Below are 23,576 nucleotides of genomic sequence, written 5' to 3'. Positions count from 1 at the left end.
ACCTTTAGCATTCGAAACTTGCTCTTTCCCTTTACAACTTCCTTTCCAACACAACACACATTTTTCTGATCATAATTCCAAGCAGAGTTGGATGAGATCTCAAAACTCGTCTCAAAGATCATCGGTTTGAGAAACAGAGGCCCAGAGAGGAAGCCAGAATCCCTCAAGGAATCATGATTTGAATTTAGGTTTTCATACCACTGGTGTAATTCTGATTCATTCATTCCGTAAACATTTACTGAGCACCTGTTATGGGCTAGGCACAAGGCTTCTCTAATCTCTCTTTCAAAATGTAGTCTGTAAAAGTATTAGACCATCTTTCAGTGTTGGTGTCTATGGTTAAGATTCTGGTCATAATTTATCATTATTTAAAACACAGTTTTACAGTGATACTGGTACTTTTCTATGATTGTTATTGTTGTCACTGTTATCACTGCTAAGGAAGCCTTCCCTTACGTGAGAAAGAGGCCCAAGATAGAGGTCATATAAAAGCAGGCCTGTTTTGCGTGAAGCAGGAGTACCCCTGCCCCAGAACTTCGGAGGCACCTTGGCCAGACTCCTAGAGTTTCAATGGTATCAGAGTCTGAGAACCATGGCTTCACATGATTCTCTTTCTTGGGCTTGACCTAGAGATTTCAACTCTAGATAGAATGTAGAAGTATTTACTATTATTTCAAGGAATCAGAGAAGCTTAAATCAGCCAAAAATGTTAAACTGCTTTCTTTCCAACATTGTGCCTATATCCTTGAGATACAGGGGATAAGAAATTTATATTTCCTTGTTTGGGAAAATGCTTCCTTTAGGTATCGGTATGCTACTTTGGCTCTGACTGGCTACCATTCTGTGAAATACACAGGCCTGTTAGGACTGTTCTAACTACAAATGAGTGAGGTTGTTCATTGGCCTGGTTATGGTCTGTAATAATGTTCCAATGGTATTAACAAACCCAGCACCAGAGTGTATTTTTATAGCTCCAAAGTCTTCTTTTCTCCCAGGAGCATGGGTGGAGGGATTGATGTTTTGATAAAGTTTTTCATCACTAAAAATTCACTGTTCAGTGAAGACTACTGAATTAGGAACACACATGGGCTAATTATGGTGAACAAGTCAAAATACAAAAAAAATATGTATTAATAAATCTTCTTATGGAATCTGAAACAGCTGTATTTGTCTAGATTAAGAAGAGGTATATGACATGCAATAAATTGTTTTGAATTGAGGGGTTTTGGCAAAGGGTTACATTTAGGACACAGTAAAATGTAGTGACATCAGTTTCTTTTATAAAGAATGGATGTAATAGAAGAAAACCTTCCTTTGAAAATAATTGAGTTTGGAATGTCCATCAAGCCAATCCACATTTTGCACATTTTCAATCAATCCATAGGTCAAATGGCTTTCAGTTGTCTCTAGGGTTAACACATGACAACTCTGGTTTCCACATGCCTTGGACTAAGCCCATTTCTGTCAACTACTCTGGAGGCATTTGGCCAACATTTATGTTTTTATTTGGGTTATGAAACATAGTTTTGCTATAACTATACCTGTTTGCTAGATTATTATTATTAAAGCTCCAGTTTCTTCTTTGTGGTCAATGAACCACATCAATTGATCTAATCCTCAGTATTTTTCACACTAAATTATTTCTTTTGCCTGTTCACAAGAAGAAAAGAAAGGAAAACCGTATATGTGTTCCGTGTGACTCCACAAGTAAATTATGTAGAATTAAAGCAGTTTGCCCTGTAGTTTATTACTTAGACATAACTAGATAATGAAGGACTGGTGCCATAAAACAACACTGTTTTTATCCAAAATAGACATCTTATTTGAAGAAGTGATTTTGCTTTGTTTTAGTATATTTGAGATAGAACCCTACTAGTTTATGCCTCCCTATTTTATTCATACATGATATATGTGGGAAAGAAAAATGATTGATCATTCCAAGTGCTTTCTAAAAATAAAAAGCTGGGATTTCATTTTTCAAATCGCTGCTTAAAGATGAAGTAGTCCCTTAAGAGTTGAGGGCAGATACCACTCTTCCAGGAGTCCAGCCCAATTTTGAAAGATTTTCTCTGTGGTTTTAAGGACCAGAGTCATTTTAGCTCACAAGAGTAAGCCATTCTTGACCACAGATGAGGAGCAGATTCTTGCCAAAAGGGAGGCCCAGGCCACCATGCAAAGGACACACTGAGTAGGGGCAGTTCTGTGAAACACCTCAGGATTTTTTTAATGTTAGGTTCCTTTCATATACTATAATGTAGTGTTCCAAATGCCCGTTACTACAGAAAATGAATAAAAATAAAGAGCACACCTCCCCATCCCCCATGATAAGCCTGTCACAAGGAAAACTCCGTATCTTAAAGAATCAGGTTGAGGATAGTGTGTTCACTTCCTTCCTCACCCTGTTCCCCTACCATTTCTCTCTCCTTTACAAGAACCTTACCAAAGTGCAACAGAGCAAAATGTAAAGCCTGAGGTAGAAATGGAAATGAATGGAAAGGTGACTGACCAAACACCTCAGCTCATCCACTGTCCACTTGGACACACAAGTAAAGAGGGGCCCTGCTTTTCTGGTATAGAAATAAGAGCTCACCAAAAATATTCAAAGAAAATCAGAAATACCATATACTGTGAATGTAAACTGGTACCTTTCTGGAGGAGCAATTGGAAAGTTTATTTTACAAATACTTGGTGTCAGCATGCCCAGTTCTAGATATTTCTCCTAAGGACAACAATCATGAATGCATACTAAGAGTTAACTACGAATGTGTTCATTGCAGCTTTATTTATAATGGTGTCAAACTGGAAACAATTTCAATTTCCAGCATAATGGTTTGGTTAAGAAATGATATAATCATCATTAAATGAGGCTATCAAAGAATATTAATAAGATGAAAAGACTTTGTGATATATTGATAAGTGACAAAAACAGATAACATTAAAAATTATGTGTGTGTGTGTGTGTGTGTAAAAGAAATGTTGGAAGGCTCTATCCTAAAATGTTAACAGTCTATATCTCTGTATTGTGATATTTGGGGTTATCCATCTATTCCTAGATGTTCTACAACAAATGTGAATTACTTTGATAACAAGAAAATATTTTTTTAAATATTGGAAAAAGAGAAGTGCCCCAAAGAGATGAAATAGCTTTGTAGAAATTGACTGAATGATTAATTGTTGAGAACTCTGCATTGTACTTTCACATTTTAAATGCAATCCAAAATAAAAAATGATTTCTTTGTAGAAAGGCTTACTTGCTTCTTTAGGAAAACTGTCTTCAACTTGGCAGTGTAGCAGCCTATACATTCCCATGTTTTACTTTTATTCTTTTTCTCCCCCAAAGTTCAGATTTATAGTACCTGCTGTTGCATTTAATGTCGTAGTCACTCTTAATTTCTGCAGCCAGTGAAATTCTAAGAGTCTCCATTCCACAAGTTGCCCTCAGCAACAAGCAGTCTGGGAGACATAAAGCCAAGAGATTTTCTGAGGGCAGGTAGCAGACACTTTTACTAAATATGAAATACCAAAGCCACCCCAAGCCAGAGGGTATTTACTAAAAAGGTTGCAAGTAAGCAGCAGATAATTTTAAGCTACTCAGACTAGGCAACTTTTGAAGTTGGATATGAGCCCCTTCAGTCAAAGAGGGCTTTGAAAAGAGCCACGAACCATCCTCCACATAAGAACCACAACTGTCCATCTGGAAGAGATGTGAATTTGACCTTTGAATAAACACTGTGAGATAAAAAAGAATAATACAGAATTTTATTTTCTCTTGCCAAAACCTGAGAGGCATTGTAAAAAGATGGTTAAAGGCACAGGCCATGGAGCCTCCATCCAAGTACTAGCTATGTGAGCTTGTGGGAGTTCTAATTTCTCCCTGCCTCGATTTCCTCAGCTGTTAAAGGGACATTAAAATGCGCTAATCTCGTAGGGTTAAAATGGAAATTAAATAGAACAGTTTTTGTACTTTGCGTACATGTGACAAATGGAAAATAGTCTATAAACATTACTGCTTTTATTTGTTAATTTTTAAATTATTTTATTATTTTCATTTGGTTCAGTCCCATAAACAATAAAGGGAGTCATCTTCTTCTGAATTCCAAGAAAGAAAAGAAATTCTTTGGAAATGTTTAGAAAACAGAGGCATATTCCAAAATCTATTTCAGATTCGTAAATCTAGCAACCAATTTTTGGCTACAACCCATGGCTTCTGCTCATAATTGCAATTCATAGCTTCCCAACTGCTCTTTGCTTCAAGTTACATTCCTACATAGCTCTCTATTCTGAAATGCATATGTGTGATAGAAACAACTGACTGCCTCTTTAGAGTGGGGGTAATGTCGGGCAGTCATGAGTAGTCCTTAAGAAAAACGGCCCTTTAAAACAAAAAAGAGTTTGTGTATTCCCCCTAGTTTTTGAACACTGACAATTAGCAGTGATTTCTCCACTTCCTGTTAATCTCACTGTGGCCACAGAGATGAACATGTCATTAACTGTTCTGAAAATAACTTCTGTGCTGCAGAGAAATCCTACTTCATCTTAATCACGAAACCCACCTCTGCCGTTATTTCGTCAAATCACCATCACCTAAAGGAACAATTAACACCTTAGGATGTCCGGAGTTCTGCTCCACCGAGCACAGTGAAGGTTGCTACCAATTTTTGTGTGCCAACTAAACCACTCACTCTGTTAAACATCCCTGCTGAGAGTCAAAAATGTAGTGATCTTTACATTATGATCATCACTCATATTTGAACATGGAAGTCCATGTCATGACCATTCGACTCCAAATACTATCATTAACATATACTATAATAGCAAAGAGAAACATCAGTGGGCCAGATAACACGATAAATGGATTGTATTTTTGAACACAAAAAAAGTAAAAGACAGGGGCACCTGGGTGGCTCAGTTAGTTAAGCGTCTGACTCCTGATTTTGGCTCAGGTCATGATCTCAGGGTCATGAGATCGAGCCCCTCGTCGGGCTTGCGCTGGGCAGGCAACGTGCTTAAGATCTCTCTTTCCCTCTCTTTCTGCCCGCCCCCCCCACACGCTCTCTCTCTTTCTCTCTAAGAAAATAAAAATAAGAAGTAAAAGACAATTTACCCTAAACACTCACCTCTACAAACTTACCACTAGCCTCTGCAAAACATTAATGGGACCATCAATCTATTTACTAATTGTCCAAGTATCACAGACACTCAGGCACACAAGGTGAATAATTCCAGTTTTCTTCATTGAAAAAAATGCTTCCATTACACACTTTATTAAGAAAACACCTCCACGGCAATGGTTCTAAAGAAATGATACCAGTTTTTTAAAAAAGTAATTAATATATGTTTGGACTATAACTTAAGTATGAGACATGTCTAGTCAACATAGCTTAAAACAAGTAATGCTAAAACGAAAACGCTGGCCACAGGAATGCAGAGAGTTATTTGCTACCGTCGTCAAAACCTAATCATGGGCAGAGGCGAAGGATCTCCTTTGCTCAAAGGATCAAGGTCTGAGAGTTTCAAAGAAAGAGAAGTTCTTAAAATGAGGTTCCAAGAGAGTGGCAGTGGGCAGGGGGAGGGTCTATGTTTTATTTTGTGCCATGTCCCACAATGGTAACACAATAGGCATTCAATACTTGTTGAATAGATGGGTGAATGAAGAAAAATTGGAAGATAATGTCATAAATGCCCTGTATGTTACTAACAGTGTGTGCTTGCATGTGCATTCTTCTAACAATTTCAGGTGAATGCTCACACCCTGAGTAAGCAAACGTGCTAAGCAAAACCCTTTGCATCATGGTATGCCAACAATTCTTCTTCCCACTAAGCAGCATCCCTTAGCAACCGAACGTGGAGGAGCCATGTATTGTTTGGCTTTGTTTCTACTGGCACTTAGGACATCTTGGCTGCTACCTAGGAATTACACAACAAGTAAAATCCTGATTCCTAAGTTAGCAATGAATTCATGTAAACAGAAAAAAATATTTATTGTTTCAATAAATCACAAAATTGGACCAAGGCCTCGAGGAGGTTAAAGTTTCAGTGTAAATGGCAGCTGTCCAAACAATTCTACATTCTTAAATGTACTTGCCCAAGATCTTTTGTGAAACGGACACTAAGGAATCATAGCATCAAAAAGGGAATGGAAGGTGGGTGCCTGGGTGGCTCAGTCGTTAAGCATCTGCCTTCGGCTCAGGTCACGATCCCAGGGTCCTGGGATGGAGCCCCACATCGGGCTCCCTGCTCGGCGGGAAGCCTGCTTCTCCCTCTCCCACTCCCCCTGCTTGTGTTCCCTCTCTCGCTCTCTCTCTGTCAAATAAATAAATATTTTTAAAAAAAGGGAATGGAAGGATTCAGTACAGTATCACCGTAAAGCCCAAGTATTTGGTGCACTTTCTTGAAAAATTTGACAAGACAATCTCTATTTCTCTTATTTACATATATATATATATAAAATGTTAGCCATAAGCCATAAATCTTATCATTGCTGTGGTATACTCTTGCTGGCTCTGTTACTTTCTGGTATTTAAAAAGAGTATGACTATGAACAAGAGTTGGAGATACGGTTTTGTCTGTTTTTTTTTTGGCCTTGGGTCATTATTTGATATATAAATCAAAAATAGGAGTTCGGGCTTACTACTAGATAGCATGCACTATAACAGAACCCAACGAAAGTACAATCTATTCAGAATTTGGATTATAATGAAAATCATAATTCTGCTCCAGGCAAGGTTTGGGTTTTTTAATTTTTGTTTGTTTTTTGTTTTGTTTTTGTTTGTTTGGGGCTACAGTACTTCTGCCATATAAAATATTTTTTAAAATATGATTTTATGGAAAGTCTCCATTACAATTACTTACCACCATCACTGGAATCAACACTTAATATTTTGAAGTTTCTCTATCTCAATTTTTATTTTTTTTAATTTTATTTATTTATTTGACAGAGAGACACACAGCGAGAAATGGAACATAAGCGGGGGAGGGGGAGAGGGAGAAACAGGCTTACTGTGGAGCAGGGAGCCCGATGCAGGGCTCGATCCCAGGACCCTAGGGTCATGACCTGAGCCGAAGGCAGACGCTTAACGACTGAGCCACCCAGGTGCCCCTCTATCTCAATTCTTTGATACAATGGTTTTCAAGCACCTGCTCCATGCCTCACACTATGCCAGGTCCTGTTAGAGATGCAAAAGAAATGCATTTAATAGCCCTTGGCTTCGGAAAACTTAAATCAGATGAAGTTGTAAAACCGAGAGCCAAGTGCTGAAATGCATACTACGAGCTGCGCATGCCATGGAAAATCGGGCAGACAGGGGTGTGTGGAGGACAAAGCAGTACTGGTGGGGGAGGTGGAGCTGAGAAGAGGCTGAGCAAGGAGACGGGGGTATTCTGGGCTTCGAGCTGCTGGTGCAAAATGGTGCCAGTAGGAAAATCGGGCAAAATAAAATGGAGTATCATTTTCTATTTGGGAATTTCAAAATGATCTAATAGCTACCCTTTATTGAATATTTATTAAGGACCACGCTGACTTGACTTACATCATTTAATTTAAACCTAAAAAAAAATGAGGTAAGGTGCTATTATTATCCCCGTTTTCCAGATGAGGAACCTGAACTTAGGAGTGCAGGAAACTCTGCCACAAGACTCGTAGCCGCACAAGCAGAAGTGAACCCAGGCAATGCAGCTCCCAAGTCACATTTTATACATGACATTGATCCATGGATTTCTCCATGCAGTATTCCTGGGAAGAAAGATAGGCATAGCCTAATGTTAGTGATACAAGCTTCCCCGGAGGGAAACTGTCTAGAGCTTGGAAACATAATTTCCCAGACTCTGTAATATCCTAGGTCCCAAGGACCATCTTTAAATGGATTCCCATTCTATAAAATACGTGCGTGCTCACAAATAATGCAGTGGTGGTATCTCTTTGATCAGAGAATCTGCTGTTATCATGCAGTTCAAGAAAAGCATCCAAATTCCACACGAGAAGTCAGCCAAAGAAGTTGAGCCCTGGGCCAGTCACTTAACCTTTCTTGATCTCAGTTTCCTCATCCTAAATGAGGGGTAAGGACTTGGTGATCTCTAGGGTCTGTTTTGAAATTCTGCAAGTATTTTATAAATGTCACTAACAATTTCAGACAAACATTAGAATTCCAGAAATGGATATGTCAACTGAATAATGCGTAGCAGATGCCATGTGGAAACTCTGTCATGATCGTTCTTGAAAAATAAGCCTTCTTTGTTTCATTAGTGACACAGGAAGGCAAGTACCCCAAAGACTTCCTTTAACAACTTGAAAAGTCCTTCTAAAAAGACAAATGCAAAAGAACTGAGGTGTATTGTATGGAAAATGGGAAATGGTATTTAATATCAATTTTTTTGGTCATAAAAATACCATAGCCTCATACCTCAATTGATCCAAGTATTCAAGAGAATGAAATACATTTTACTGAAGTATGCTTGAGGCCAACAGTATCATTAACTAATTGATCTCTTGCTTAGGCAAGTGATGAATCAAGCTAAAATATCTATTTCCTGACTGTTTATGTTTAAACACCACCATTTCCTAAGGAGAAACTTGCAAATGAAGCACTTCCTCATTTAACAGAACATTCTGAAAACCAGCCCTTGAAGGGCTCTCAGTGAATTCCCAAGCACATCATATAATGATTTTAGTTTCCTCAGCCCCAGCATTGTCATGTCCTGTGATAAAAGTAAGAAGAGGTGAAAGGTTCATGTGTTTTCATTTATCCTTTTTTTCATTTACTCTTTAGAATAGCTTCATGATTTTATCTTTGTCTGTTCATGGTTGTTCTAACAAAGTGAGAACATGTCTTTTTGCACCGTGTATTTTTTTTCCGGATAGCGTTTTAAATTTTTTATGTATTAAGCTATAATTTACCAACAGTAAAATGTACAAATCTTAAGTATACAGCCCAATGATTTTTTTTTTCCATGTTATGTATCAAGTTAACCGCTGCCCAGATTAGGATATAAAACATTTTCATCACCCAGAGAGTTCCCTTGTGCACCTTGCTAGTCAGTAACCCTCGCCCTACCGAAGTAACTGGCATTCCGATTTCTAGTCCCATGGACTAGTTTTGCCTGTCCTTGAAATTCATAGAAATGGAACCACACGTTATGGACGCTTTTTGTCTGACTGCTTTCACTTACTGTAATATTTTTTAGATTTTCTGTGTCTGGGTATCTGTAGTTCATTCCTTTTACTGCCGAATGCAGGGATATAGGACAGTCTGTTTATCCGTTCACCTGTTGATGGGCATTTGGGCTGTCGCCAGGACTAGGGCTATTATGAATAATGCTGTGATGAATATCCTTGTGCCAATCTTCTTGGGGACACATGCACTTGCTTCTTTTGCATGTAGCCCCAGAAGTGAAATTATTTGTCATAGGGTAGGTACGTGATTAACTTGCTCTGTATTTTATGAACACTATCAGAGAGCTGCCACATGAAACATCTATTGTTTATCTGAGATCTGCAGGTAGGAAAAAAGGGGAATTTCTGGGCACACTCATAGTAATCTCCCAGATCTAGCATTTGGACAGTTACTAAATAGACGATCCAGCAGTTTTTCAACAGTTTCCTGTTCACACAGACAGGGTGAATGCACCTTTTACATCCTTCATGGATGCTGGTGAAATCCTGCCCTCTACCATCAGGGAGATTGTTCTCTGGAGACCAGGTGTTGTTTCAAAACTCAGATTTCCTAACAGGAAATGTGTCACAAAACAAATCTTAGCATGTGAGGATCCTGGGCAAGGCCAATCTGACATCTCATTTGACCACTCAGGCTTCCACAGAACTTGATAACCCCTCACGTCTAAGACTTCCCTGTGTCCCTGAACCAAGCAGTAGACGTCAGCCTCAGGAAGTCTCAGTCATTTTAAAAACCGATCTCCCTCTGTTCAGATAATCATCTTTCCTCTGATTTATAGTTGCTGGCCTGCAGGTGTTAAAAAGGTAGTCTTCACTGAGCCAGAGAGCAATAATCCCAGAAAGTATATCTCCACAGCTACACCACCCTCCCCTGTCACCCACCATCACATCCAGCCCGCTCCTCACTCCCTCCTGCTGTGAATCTGTAATGTGCCTGGGGTCATATTTGTGTCATTGGTAGCAAACTCTTATCATTCTGCCCCCAAGTCGAAGGGAGAAAAATGCCCACAGGGATCAAGGAGAGTGTCTCCTTACACAAATCTTTTTTCTGATAAGAGGTGACCCATAGCCAGAACCAGAGATTTATATATGCATTTTGACATAAATCTGCATCTGTAATTATGAGTCATAACGATCTTTATAGGCTGCACTAAATTGGTGAAGAAGAGTTACTGTTATTGACAAAGCATTGACCTGAACATTAGTGGAGGAAGAGCTAATTTTTTTTTCTTCCTGAGGAGTGAGACTTCTTTTCTAGTTGTGAATCACTTTGAACCCAGGCCTTTGTCAAGTATCTTTTCACATCTGAAAATAAACATAACTGAGCCTCCCATACTCATCCTATATCTTTACATAATTATATGAAAATTTCAAAACACATTCTAGAAGCGTTTTGATCACTTCCAAGACAATGATCAGGGTATGGGAGGTGGCTGAAGAGGCCAATCTATATTTTGGGAAAGCAAGTTATCTGTGAGATGTGCTCCCATGTCTCAAAGACCAAAGCCTATTTTTAGCTGGTCATGCTGGGATTCAAGTGTGGATCCACCATTAGCATTAATAGAGCTAGGGGCGGCTGACTGCTGTGTAGTCAGCTCAGAAAATGTACTCTTTGGAGTGGTGGAAGGTTAAAGCGAGCTTTAAATCACAGCCTTATCATACTTGCATGTTATTGGCAAGTCTGCCTAAAAATAGAATCTCATTACTTTAATTCTACAGTATTCTTAGGTGAGCCAACCTTTATTATTAATAACAGCATTTCACATTTATATAGCACTGTCTGCTTAAGAGAACTTCACAAATTATACACATAAAACTTTCCTACCTTAATGTAACAAGCGATGGGTTCAGAGGGCAGGAGCTGGGTGGTAAGTAGTGCCCCCCCCCCCGCACCAGACAGGAGGACGAAAGAAATGTCACAGGGTGGCTCTAAACAAAGCCACTCTTTGAAGTTGAGCCATTTTAATTCTTTCAAAGTATGTTGCGTTTTCCATCGATGATTAGCAAGGCCCTGGGGACATTCACAGTAACTTCAGGAATAATAGGCGGCTTCTATAATACATTTTGTGTATATCTATTCAGGTCTTAGCTGAATTTTGGAAACAATAAGGGCAATAAAAATGCACACCTTCCCCCCACCCCGCCTTTCTCCAACCAACCAGGTGTTTCTGAAGTGCCCTCTCTGTGGGTTCCCATATCCCACTTGGGAAGCCAAACCCAGCTATTTAGGATGGAAGGAGGATGGAACATTATCATCCACCTTTAAGCTTATACCAATTCCTTACCAAATTGCTTAGAATAGTTCGTAGAGTAAGTAGCCATGTTTTCTGGATAAATGCTGTGTGGATGTGTAAAGAATGCCTTTTGAGTATGGAGTAATGTGGTAGGCAAGATTCTAGTTCAACTATGTAGCTTAATAATTGTGTGAGTGTATGTGTATGTGTGAGTGTGTGTGTGTGTGTGTGTGTGTGTGTGTGTAAGAGAGACAGAGATGTGTAGTGGCGATAGGTATTCAGACAGCCTGCAATTCAGTGGGACAAATAGGAAATGGGATCATAATTTCTATACAGTTAGTGCATTTTACTGAAAGCACGTGTCATCTAAAGAAGCTGTCAAGTCAACAATTCCACATTAATGACCAGAGAAGTACCTTCTCTGAGTCAAACACTGAATGGGCATGAAAACACTGAATAAGACATAATCTCTACCCTACAGCAACTTGCAGTCCAATGGGGGAAAATATGCAAAAGGGAATTTCTTTTTTTTTAAAAGATTTATTTATTTACTTGAGAGAGAGAGAGAGAGCATGAGTGGGGGGTGGGGCAGAGGGAGAGAATCTCCAGGCAGACTCCCCGCTGAGTGGGGAGCCCGATGCAGGCCTCAGTCCCATGACCTAAGAGATCATGGCCTGAGCCAAAACCAAGAATCTGGCGCTCAACTGACTAAGCCACCCAGGCACCCCTAGGGAATTTCAATTGGTGGGAAAAGCACTTGGATAAGAATAGAGTACACAGACATTTATAGGAGCCCACAGGAGAGGAGCATGACCAGATCTTGGGTGGTCAGGGAGTGCTTCCTGAAAGAGATGGCATTTAAGGTAGCCAAGCAAGGAAGGACGGGAGGAGGAGAAAGCCTCTAAAGGAAGAGGAATCATCAGGTACAGAGTCCTCAAGGCAAAGAGAGCTTCACAAACCTAGCACTGAAAATGGGTGAGACCAGGGTGTATCTCATCAAGAGCACATAGTGGCCACTGGAAGAAGGAAGAGAATACTGACGGGCTGTGTATACCCCACTAAGGAGCTTGGGCTTTATCCTAAGAGCAATGGGAATTGACAAAGTAGTATTTTAATGGGATAAGACTGTTTCTATTTTGAAATATAGCAGGTAAGATATTTCAGCTCACTGCTTCATATTTGTACTTTTGAAAGTGGCCTGCAGTCTCTTTTTCTCCCTTAATTTCCCTTTTCTTATCTCCATATAGACTGTCCCAGGATACCTACATCTCAGCATTGAGTCAAAGTTAGCACACTGGGTCTTCCTATGAACTCAGAAGTAAAATCAATGGAAAAACCCCCAAGACAGTGGTTGATACCTGGATACATTCAATACTCCCAGCTGCTTTTGTGACACCAGTCCCAGAGGTAAATCCTACAAAATGTCACCGAGTCTTGTGCTCTTTAGATGGACTAGGCCATGCGGAGAGGGACAAAAGAGAATTGCACAGAAAAAGGGCATTTCTCTCACGTTGACCATGATAAATATGCTTGTTCAGGGAAAAAAAAAGTGAACTAGAAAGCTTAGGAGTCTGATCTGGACAGGAATGTATATGTGTTTGTGGTTCCCAGATGGAAAAATGCTTCATAAAAGGCCAGCCCATTGGCACTGTTAACTCCTATCATGGTACCTGACAATGTTCGCAGAGGGTTGGCTGTTTCCATTCTGCAAAGCTTCAAGGGGACTTGCTGACCCAAAGGATCAAAATCATGGTGGAATAAACACCTCCAAAGGCTTCTGGAGGGGGAACAGTTCAACTGCCTTTCTTCTTCCTCCTTTCCTTCCTTGTTCAACCCCATAGATGATTCTACTCCCCGCCCCCATCACCTCTGATGCCCCACGTGACTTTTGGAGAAAATACTGTGGTTATTAGTTATTAGTCTGGATAAAAAAAAAATTAAGCTGATTATTATGGACCATCCCTTCCCTTTGGAAATTTCTCTCAACTGTAAAGTGGAGATTTGGGGAGGATTTGATGAGACAATCCCTGTAAAGAGCTAAGCATGGACCTGGCTTATAGGAAGACCTTAATCAATGTTAGCTATTTCTTGTCTTCTTGTGTTCCTATGAATTAGTCTGATTTTCATATGGTTCTTCAGAACAACCTACAGGTCCTGTGTCTAACATGGCAATTCTTCCTTGTCTTCCAACTTCCAAGGATTCTTGGGAGTTTGGGTAACATATTGCATTATTGTATCCTCCAATAGGCACTTACATCATTCAATGCAGTGCTCTTTTAGCAAATAGTTTTGAGCTGGAGATTTTCTGTAAGAGAAAAGAACTCAAGCTTATTCTAGAGTTTGGTAAAACTCTATTTGCACAATGCATTATCAATTGGAAAGAAATTTGGAAATATATATCAAGATCCACAAAAATGCCCAATTTTTTAACCCAATCATTATATTTTATTTCCAGGAATCTTTTCTGAGGAAATCATCCAGAAGGTAAGAAAAATATGATTATAAATATATTAATGACAGTATGATTTAAAGTATCTTAAAACTGACAACAACCTAAATATCTATCCGTAGGGTTGTGGTTTAATTCACACTGGCATATCGAATCAAGGGTATATTGGCAGCTCAATTCTGAGGGCCCACTGGGAATTTTCAGAAGGATTCTGCAATGACATCCACCCCGGAGGAAGGTTTGAAAGAACAAACTTAACAGACTCTTTCTAATACAGCCCTCTCTTGAAAGGGAGTTATTTTCAGGTGCCGGGGTGGCTCAGTCAGTTAAGTGTCCGACTCCTGGTTTGGGCAGGTCATGATCTCAGGGTTATGAGATCGAACTCTGCCTCAGGCTCCATGCTCAGCACGGAGTCTGTTTGTGATTCTCTCCCTTTCCCTCCACCCCCCACCCACTCTCTCTCGTGCGTGCTGTCTCTCTCTCAAACAAATAAATCTTAAAAAAAAGAAAAAAAGAAAGGGTGTTATTTTCAAAATGGCCAGCCAATTTTGCTCTTCAAACATAATGGGTAGATGGCTCTTGGATTGTAGCTACCAAATCCCGGTAGCACAGAACAATAGCCTCACGCCTCCCAATAAATGATTAGTGTAAGCACAGTGTTTTGAGGCTACAGGTTATGCTCTTAGTCAATTTACATGTGTGATTTCATTTTATCCTCACAAAAATCCAACGAGGTATTATTACCCTATTTTACAGATAAAGAAACTAAGTTCCAAAGCAGTGCAATTCATCTGTCTACTTGAAAGCCAGTCATGAAATTGTCCTGAAAATCAGGTGACCTTGTGTATATGAAACCATAGTAACCTCTCAGTACATAACAGCTGTTAGTTTTATAAACCACTATGCAACATTGCTTCCAGCAGTGTTAAACAATCCAGTTTTTTAAAATAAAAAGTGATTTTTGGTCTGAAACAGAAAACATGAATGCCATGTGGACAAGTTCCAGAAGAATAATTTGGCCAGTACCTTTAGTAAGCAGAGCCTTTTAGTAATTAAAACTCCTATTCCATCTGTCACTTTAATAGCCAGTTCCTTGCCAAGCTGGAGATAAAGGTAAACAATGCTTTTGGTCAACGGGGTTCTTCACTATTGGTCATGGGAGAGCCTTCCTCCATGATGGACAACCAGAACAACTTCTTGGGGAATCATGCTAAGACACTTTAGAAACAGGGAGAAAGGGAGGGAGAAGGTTGAGAATGTAGAAGAGCATGAGTAAATTTGCTGTGAGAAAGTATGCTTAGCAAATGAATTCATCAGCACGGATATATGAACTGTCATTTGATAAAATTAAATGAGGCAAACATTTAATGGTGTTAGGCTGTAGCGATCCAATTAAATGATTGATTTTCTCAGAGTAAGAGCGTTCTTAAAAACAGTCTTTTCACACAGCATATGAAACTATCCCTCAGTGAACACGTTCACCTTTTATTACATTCAAAACTTATTTTTCAGGGCGCCTGGGTGGCTCAGTCGTTAAGTGTCCCAGGGTCCCGGGATCGAGCCCCGCATTGGGCTCCAGCCCTGCATCGGGCTCCCGGCTTAGCAGGGAGTCTGCTTCTCCCTCTCTTTCTGCCTGACACTCCCACTGCTTGCGGGCTCTCTCGCTCTCTATCAAATAAATAAATAAAACCTTAAAAACAAAAAAAAACACTTATTTTTATAAAGCATGTGGAGCAAAGTCCCCTCGTTCTACATCCAATTACTGCTCCGTTGTATCTTCAGGCAGATCACCGTGGCTTCCCATTAGGTGTGCAAACAGCCCACCAGCTATGGCAGAGCCAGAGAGATAGGGGAGAGGCTGGGCTCTTGCAGCGTTCTGGAAGCACTCTCACTGAACCAGTCTGCAGCAGGGAACAAGCCCATGCTCATTTCTAGAGGAAAACCCAGCGTGAGAAAGCCCTTGCTTTATTTCTGACCATCATTAAAGGCTTTACTCTATTAAATGGAGTCTAGGTGTTCCCTGCTTTTCAGAAGTTCGCATTATGCCACTTGGCTTTTATGAAACACCTATTTAGTACCTGTTTTCACTAACTGAAAGAAATCTGAAGAGGATTTGCACTTTTTTGAAAAAAAGCCAAAAGCAAAAACAGCGTTTTGCAGCGAGCCGTTGTAGCGGCGGCAACACACACTCTGAGGCCGCAAGAGCGACCCCGCCAAGCTCCTTCCTGGGACCACACTCGGCATCTCAGCAGCAAGCGGCTCTAGCTTTGAACAGTGTCTGAGGGCATCTGTGCTTTATCTCCATTTATTTTGTGCATCCATTAGCAAGATGTGTCCTAAGGTACCAGAAAAACCTATGAGAGGTTATTTTGGGGGGCTGGGAATGCCCAACTATTTTTCCATATTAATTAATGGCAATTGCTTCTTTGCTTTACTTATATTGCCGTGGCTGATGCAAGATTTCCTAGGAATGCTCTCCCTTCAGACAGCGGGGAGACCTGTGCGTGCTTGTGCCTTTTTGCCCCATTTTTCTACTTCTACACGTTCCAGGCCAGACTTTCCTTACCTGAACTTGAAATAAGCATGATTTTGCCTCTCCTCTCCATTTCTGCTATTTGTTTTGGGCTGCTTTTCTGAAATGAGAATAATGGCCAAAAAAAAAAAAAAAAGGAGAGAGAAATATCATTCAAACTTTTTTTTTTTTTTTAATGCTAGGGCTTACTTAAAAGAGGTGTTTATAAAATAGGTAAAGTTCGGCTTGTTAGCCTCTCCCGCGTAGAAGGTGAAAACTGTGGAAGAAGGCCAGCACTCTAACTGATGCTTGAGAAAAACTGCATCTCCACCGGAAACTTGGAAGAAAAACCATGGAATGGAAGGAAGGCGCAAATAATCACATAACATCTCAGAAACCTTGCTCTGAGCAGCTTAATGAGCTATTTGTGTCTCTTCGTGGATTTTTTTTTTTTTTAAGAAAAATGAGATGAGACACTTTTAATTTTCCCCTCCTCTGTAGTCTTGGAGGTTGTTTAATCTCAAGTGAACTCAATTCGCATTTTCCTGGCAGTGTTAGCTATCAGCTCAAGCCATTTTACTCATTGCATCATACTGCCAGTCAGCAAGCAGGGACCTAATTAGCTCTTTGCTTTAATGGCAATAGTTAAATTTACATTATTAATTTAAATATTACAGACTCTGTGGACTTGAGCGCATAGCTGACATAAAGATGTAAAATGAATAATAAGATGCTGAAAAACACCAGAGTCATTATTCCCATCATGTTCAAACTTTCAGCTATAATGATATCAATTAAAACTCTAATCCTGGCCAAAAAAAAAGCTTTGCTGGTTCTCTTTTGTTATAAAAGCCACAGTTATATTTAAATGCTGGGCTGGAGTATTCAAGTTTTACTTTGCAAAATACAGTGGTCGCATCTGTCAAGAGGCCTAATTACAGTTCTGATTATATTTTTTGCTTTTTAAAATACCCGAACAGTAAAAATATTGTGAGTTTGTCAGCGTCCTCTGTGCATCCCTGGCTCTTCCTAGGTCCTGAAGGGCTACAGTCATTGCGGTGTCAAAACCTGTTTGGGTTGCAAGACAGATGGGACCTTCAAAATGAAATGTACCTATGACTGTTTGCTACTATATATATAAAATGTCTCATTTAGTCTCATCTGTGATTTTCCAAGAGGAAAACGTTCCAGGAGCAATTTATCTCAGTCCTCCAGGTTTGTATCATTGAATGACCATCCGAAAAGCAGGACCAGAATCTTTTCTTAAAGGGAAACTGCCTGTGTTGGGGATGTTTTTCCATGCAGTGGTGGAACAGTATTGAATAACATTAAAAGGAATGAAATGCACCAGATGAGATAACTGAAAATGATGAACTTCAACATTCTCAGTTGGAGTATGAACCCTTTCATTTGAGTTCCTAAAATATTTCATACTGTATTTGGGGGAACAAAACAACAGGTCGAAAAAAGAGGCAAAAAAACATTTTTTATTTTAGTGCCAGATTGGGCATTTTAGCCTCCTTGCCACCTAACCAGCTCTTTACGGAGTAAACCAGTTTCAAAGTTCTTTGACGTGAGCTCCCTCCCGGGTCAAAGCCACCCTCTCCTTGAACAGGGCTGCAAGCCCAGCTGCAAAACCTCCTCAATCCCCTGACTCCAATCATGGCTGTTATTATTATTATTATTTTATCTCTGATTGAGGATTCTAATTTCCCCTTTAAGTAGGTTCCTTGTGGCCAGGCTCTGTGTCAGGTGGCACTAAGACTTGAACTCAGATCACTGGGTTGGTATTATATAATATTGCCTCTGTGGAAATGCTTGGGGAGAGAGAACCTCAAGATTCTGGAACGCCTGAGACCATGCTGTAGGTACTAAAATTTTGAGATGCTCAAATTTTGAGACTTACCTGGAAGTAAGTCTCAACTAAAGTGACTCTCCTGGTTGTTAACTCAAGGGCCCTGTTTTGAGCCAAAGTCAACTCCAAATCCTGGGAAACCAGCCTCCACGGAAAAGGCCCCCCTCTTTCCTCTCGTCCTCATTGTCTGCTAGCTGCTGTACTTCCGGTGTGTTAAAGCTCGTGGGGCAGAGAATGCTTAGCAAATTAATAGGAGGAAAAAACCTGACTTTCCTAGCTCATAAAAGGTTGATACCTTCCAGCCATGCTGCTGAACGGAATGGGATTTATGCTGTAACTTTCTTCCCAGATGGGAAAGTGCTTTACAAATAATGGAACTAATGCAATTTATTTCTAGTGAGTAAATTTGTCACCGTGGATGTTGTATTAACTCTCTAAGGCCAATTCAATTGGGGATTCAGTAAATAAGCTCTTTCAGTGTACCACATGATGCCCCACTGGTTAGAAAGAGTCCTAGATAAATAGCAATTTGATCCTTTGCCACCTTGAATTCTATAATCCTCGAAACATGCTTTTGAGAAATGTGGAAAGGATTAATGCCTCCATTTTCCTGCTGGAGTAGCTGAGGAACACGTGCGATAAGGAATGAGTCCGGAGATCTCTGATCTCGTTCAATTCTATGACCATTTAAAGTCCTCATTTCATGAATATCTTCCAGGCTTATTCCTGGGTCATGTTTTTAAAAGGGATCGGCAAAACCGGGCTCGAAAAACACTTCTCTGACTCAGACACAGCGGCTGTCGTCCCCTTAGGTGAATTTGAAACTACCTCCTTCAGTATTCTGCTCTCACGAGCTTCTGTTTTATTCTCGCCCTTGGCCATTCTGAAGGGTTTCATTCTTTGAAGGGGCATCGCTCCGTGCATTATGTACTGGATGCTTCCTTCATACTAAGCTGAAGGTCATTGTTTATTGAGCCAAAGTTGGCACTGAGAATGGAAACAAATGGGAAAAGGATGTGTACTTGAATTCACGCTGTGTTATTTATGCCCATGGACCATGGCACGTAGCACGTATAAGGAGTTTCTATTTATTTATTTATTTCAGTGAACTCGGGTCGTCCTTCACGAAACGAATAAGTATAGCACGAAATTGGATTTGGGGAAAGAAAGAAACTTGTATTAAAGAGCAACGCATGTGACCACGCTGCAGTGCAATTCTCTGAACAGAATTCCTTTGGAAAAGTGAAACTCAAGCACCTGGCTTTACCAGACTGTTCAGTTGGGTGAGATGTTGACTGCTGGGAAAGAAAAACAAACCCGAACTCGAGGGGAAACCATTTCTTATAACTCAATGGATAATAATTCTGTAGTTGTGCCATTCGAAAGTCCGAGTAATGCTCCTTAATTCCTATGTAGCCTATGTAGGATTTAAAATGCCTTGAGGGATTTGCTGGAAGCGTTGTTTTATTTGTTTTAGGCAAGTGTTGTTTCACGTTGTTTTAAATAAGGAAGATGGAGCAAAATTGATAAGGGTTTTTTTTTTTTTTCCACCTAAATAAATGAGGTCCATTTTAACGTGAGCACTAATTTGGCACCATGTTTCCTTGATTAGTAGTTAGTATTGTTATTATTCCCTGAGAGTTTTATTCTCATGATGTCACCGTGGGTAGCTTGGTATTTCTGAGCTTTTCCGGATTCTTTCCTGTGAGTAATTTGCCTTCTTTGGATATTTGATAGATGGCATTGTATGAAAAAAATATTAAAATACTCCAACGAACAATGTACGTGTCCATTGTGAATTCTACATGAAAGCGGTCTTGGAGCGTGTTGGGAATATAGAAGTTTGGGTCATTTGCTTTTTCCAGCTTGCCTTTTTCTATTTTGCAAAACATGCTGAATGTACTGTTTGTCCTGATGCAGACTGTGTTATTTATGAAAGGTCTGCGTGGAGGAAGAAAAAATAGGTGGTATTGTTCAAAGAACCATTAAGGAGATATTATTTGAGGTAATAATATAATTAGACTTTGTTAGAGGGAAATGTAAGTATTCGTAATTTTAGCTTTTATATAGGAATGTAGCTGTGGCTAATTAAGGGAAAAGTCAACTAATTCATAATGTTTAAATTTAGTGTTAAACCTGATAATATATCTGAAATTTCAAAAGCTAAAACAACTCCAGTGCTAGCTCAAAAGCGGTTCTTTAATTTCGGGTTCAGATAAACACTGTCTATAGTAACCAAAATTCTAATTTTATAGAGCCATCTCAATCTTAAAAGGAGTCAAAGACAAAAGAAAATTCCCTACAAATCTGCCATGTTCAAAGTATCTACTTCAAAAGAGAAATTTTTTTTTTTTATCTCCAATTTATCCTGACAAAAATTCTCCTGGGCTTTTATTTCAAAAGATGAAAAATGAGCCATGGCAGTCAACAGTGGATGGTGACTATTTATCTGTTTACACCTATCCATGTGATTGCTAAGAAAACCAGATTAGATTTTGAATGTGATATGAAGAATGTACGCTATTCACAAGGCCCTATTCCTCAGAGGAGAAATAGGTTAAAAACTCAAAATTAAGTTTTAGAAACCATACATTTCATTTTGGGGAACAATAACTCAAAGCCTGATTTTTTTTCAGGGAATACATATATGCCCAATTTTTAAATAAACGTATCATACAGCATGTGAATTCGTGGTTTGTAATTTATCTCAACAGCAACAAAAAATCACAACACAAATTATTTAATGATGTCCATATTTTAACTTCCGTGACAGGTGTCTGTCTGAACAATCCCTCTACATCTTCTTTTGATTAATTGAAGAATATAAAAAATGCACGAGAGAAGCCTTTTATTATAGCCTTCTTCGGCAAATACCTTCCTAAAGCAAAGGGCATTTTATCACATTAATAATAGCCCTGAAATCAGTCCCATTTTCCGTTCCTGATTTTCATAGACTGCATTTCTTTAAGTGGGTGTGCACCTGTAGGAAATGTCATATGGCAGGCAGCCACACTGCCATAATCAGAAACCAAATTCATTTTCAGAGGAAAGTAGGAAATACACAATGGCATACGTGCCTCTTTTACGGCCACATCTGCACAGCTCAGGGAAAAGTTTGCAGATATGTCTGCTGATCACATTACAGGGCTGTTATGAGAGAATAAAGTTGCACCTTTGATGGGCCATTGCAGCTGAGGTAGAGGTCCCCAGTTATTAGAAGTTTTGCATGTCGCAGAGCGGAGCAGATTGGAGACCCAGACATACTTTCTGCAACTCACTGAATTTTTGGTCATTTCCATCAAATATCAATGGACCTGTTAAATAGAGGTGAACAACATACACGCGCGCGCGCATGCGCACACACCAGTAGTAAAGATGACTCTAGCTTATTTCTGACTTTCACCTCCACGACAGAAAGTCCCTGTGCTCACACAGTGCCTCCAGGACACCAGCTGAGAACAAAGCTGCTTTCAGAAGTAGTAAGTGATTTCATTCTATTAATGTCCAGGTGATATGTGAAGCCCATTATCACATCACTAATGTGGCAGCAGACATTTCCTGGCCAAACCAAGGTAGCTCAAATGTTTGTGAAATGTGTAACTGGAAAAGGCAGTCCTGAGAAACTCTTTTTATTTTTCACTAGTGCCCCTAAATGCGAAACGCAACCAAAAAAACCCTGATCTTTTAAATTAAAAAAAAAAAAAAGACAAAATTGAACTCCACATAAAAGATCCCAGGGAGCATTGAAAGAAAATAATTTGTAGGATTTAATTGAAGGGTTTTGGTAAAGCATTTGTGTTCCAGATGTAATGTGTGGCATGTTATCAGAGAAAGCAGGGGGAAAAGCTATTAATGTAAAAAATGAGAAATTCCAGTTTGATGTCAGAACACAGAGAGTGGACGGGAATCATCCCTAACTGTCCATTGTTCTCCTGAGGACATCTCAAAGCACATTGGGGACCACCTATATGGACTCCAACAGTCAGGCACCGTGCCCCACAAAATTAATGTAAGTTGTGAGCAGGAGAAGCAGCTCCTAGACATATCAGGCATACTGAAATACAGAGATAAATAGCAAGGCTAAAAACAGAATCTGCAATATGATTAAAAATAACAACTGCTACCTAATTTTGAGGAGACATTGAAAAACAATACACACATTCTTGTTTAACATTTTGTTAACGATGCCAAGTCCATATTATCTAACTGTCCTTTCCTTTCTGAATAAAGAACTCATCTCAAATAAATGGAAATTGATCATTTTCCAGATGGCAACGCACGTCTACCCTGACTTTTTTAAATGAGATATGTTACTTTAAAAACAGTTAAGATTAGAATTCTAGGTAAAAATTTTAAGATCTAAAATGAATACAGTAAAATCAATACTGATTATTAGGAGTAAAAGTGCTAATTGAGGCTGTAAAATCTTTTAAGAACTAAGAGGAGAAAATTTCCAGTAAAGCTACAATAAATTACTATTAAATAACCAGAATATTTGTGTGGAATTTAATGTCAGTACATCAGACTACCTGAATTTTTTTTTTTTAAGTAGTGTATTACTGATTCAGTCCGGAAGACTATTCCAGTAATATTACAAGAACAGTGTCACTTTGGCAAATTACCTTTTCAACTTATATTGCATTATATTCTAGTGAAACCTACTTTTTAGATTTCTTATGCTTTTAAGAATTCATTTTTAATTATTGCTTTTTCTTCTTCTTCTTCTTCTTCTTCTTCTTCTTCTTCTTCTTCTTCTTCTTCTTCTTCTTCTTTTTATTTGGTCCTCAGGTCTTTCAGAGCTTAATATCTACTGTTCTCACACTAACATGAAAGCAAGATGATTTTATTGAGAGAACACATTTTAATATTGAACACAACATTCTGACAGCTGATATTCTTGATGACAATTTTAAAAGAATAAAAAGGGCTTTATTCTTATAGCTGTGTTCTTATAGGATCTGACCCAAATTTTCAGTCAACTGCCTTGAATGGGCAAATGTTGGCAAGGTCCAGATCCCCTAGAAAAGTTGCTTTCATCAAGGCAAAAGCTGGTGCTGATTTCAGGTCAAAGAACCCCAACATTAAATCTGTATGTTAGCATTTAAACACTCCATTTAAGAACTTTTCATTCCAAAACACTCCGAGGGCTCCATCGAGGCTGAAATCCACAGTCTGGAGCAACATTTAAATGGCCTGTGATATATTATTATTCCCTTTGGAGGCGTAAGGAATTCTGGTCTTTCTCAACAGCTGCTTCTCTATCTTTCCCCCCTCTCATTTAGTCTCATCGTTTGCACTTGATCTAGCTACTTATCCCCCCAGAAAAAAAAAAATCACATTTCCAGCTTTCTAGCCAT

The sequence above is a fragment of the Zalophus californianus genome, chromosome 3 (assembly GCF_009762305.2).
Source record: "Zalophus californianus isolate mZalCal1 chromosome 3, mZalCal1.pri.v2, whole genome shotgun sequence".
Lineage (NCBI taxonomy): Eukaryota > Metazoa > Chordata > Mammalia > Carnivora > Otariidae > Zalophus > Zalophus californianus.
The sequence above is the reverse complement of the archived record's forward strand: the minus strand, read 5'-3'. Positions refer to the sequence as shown.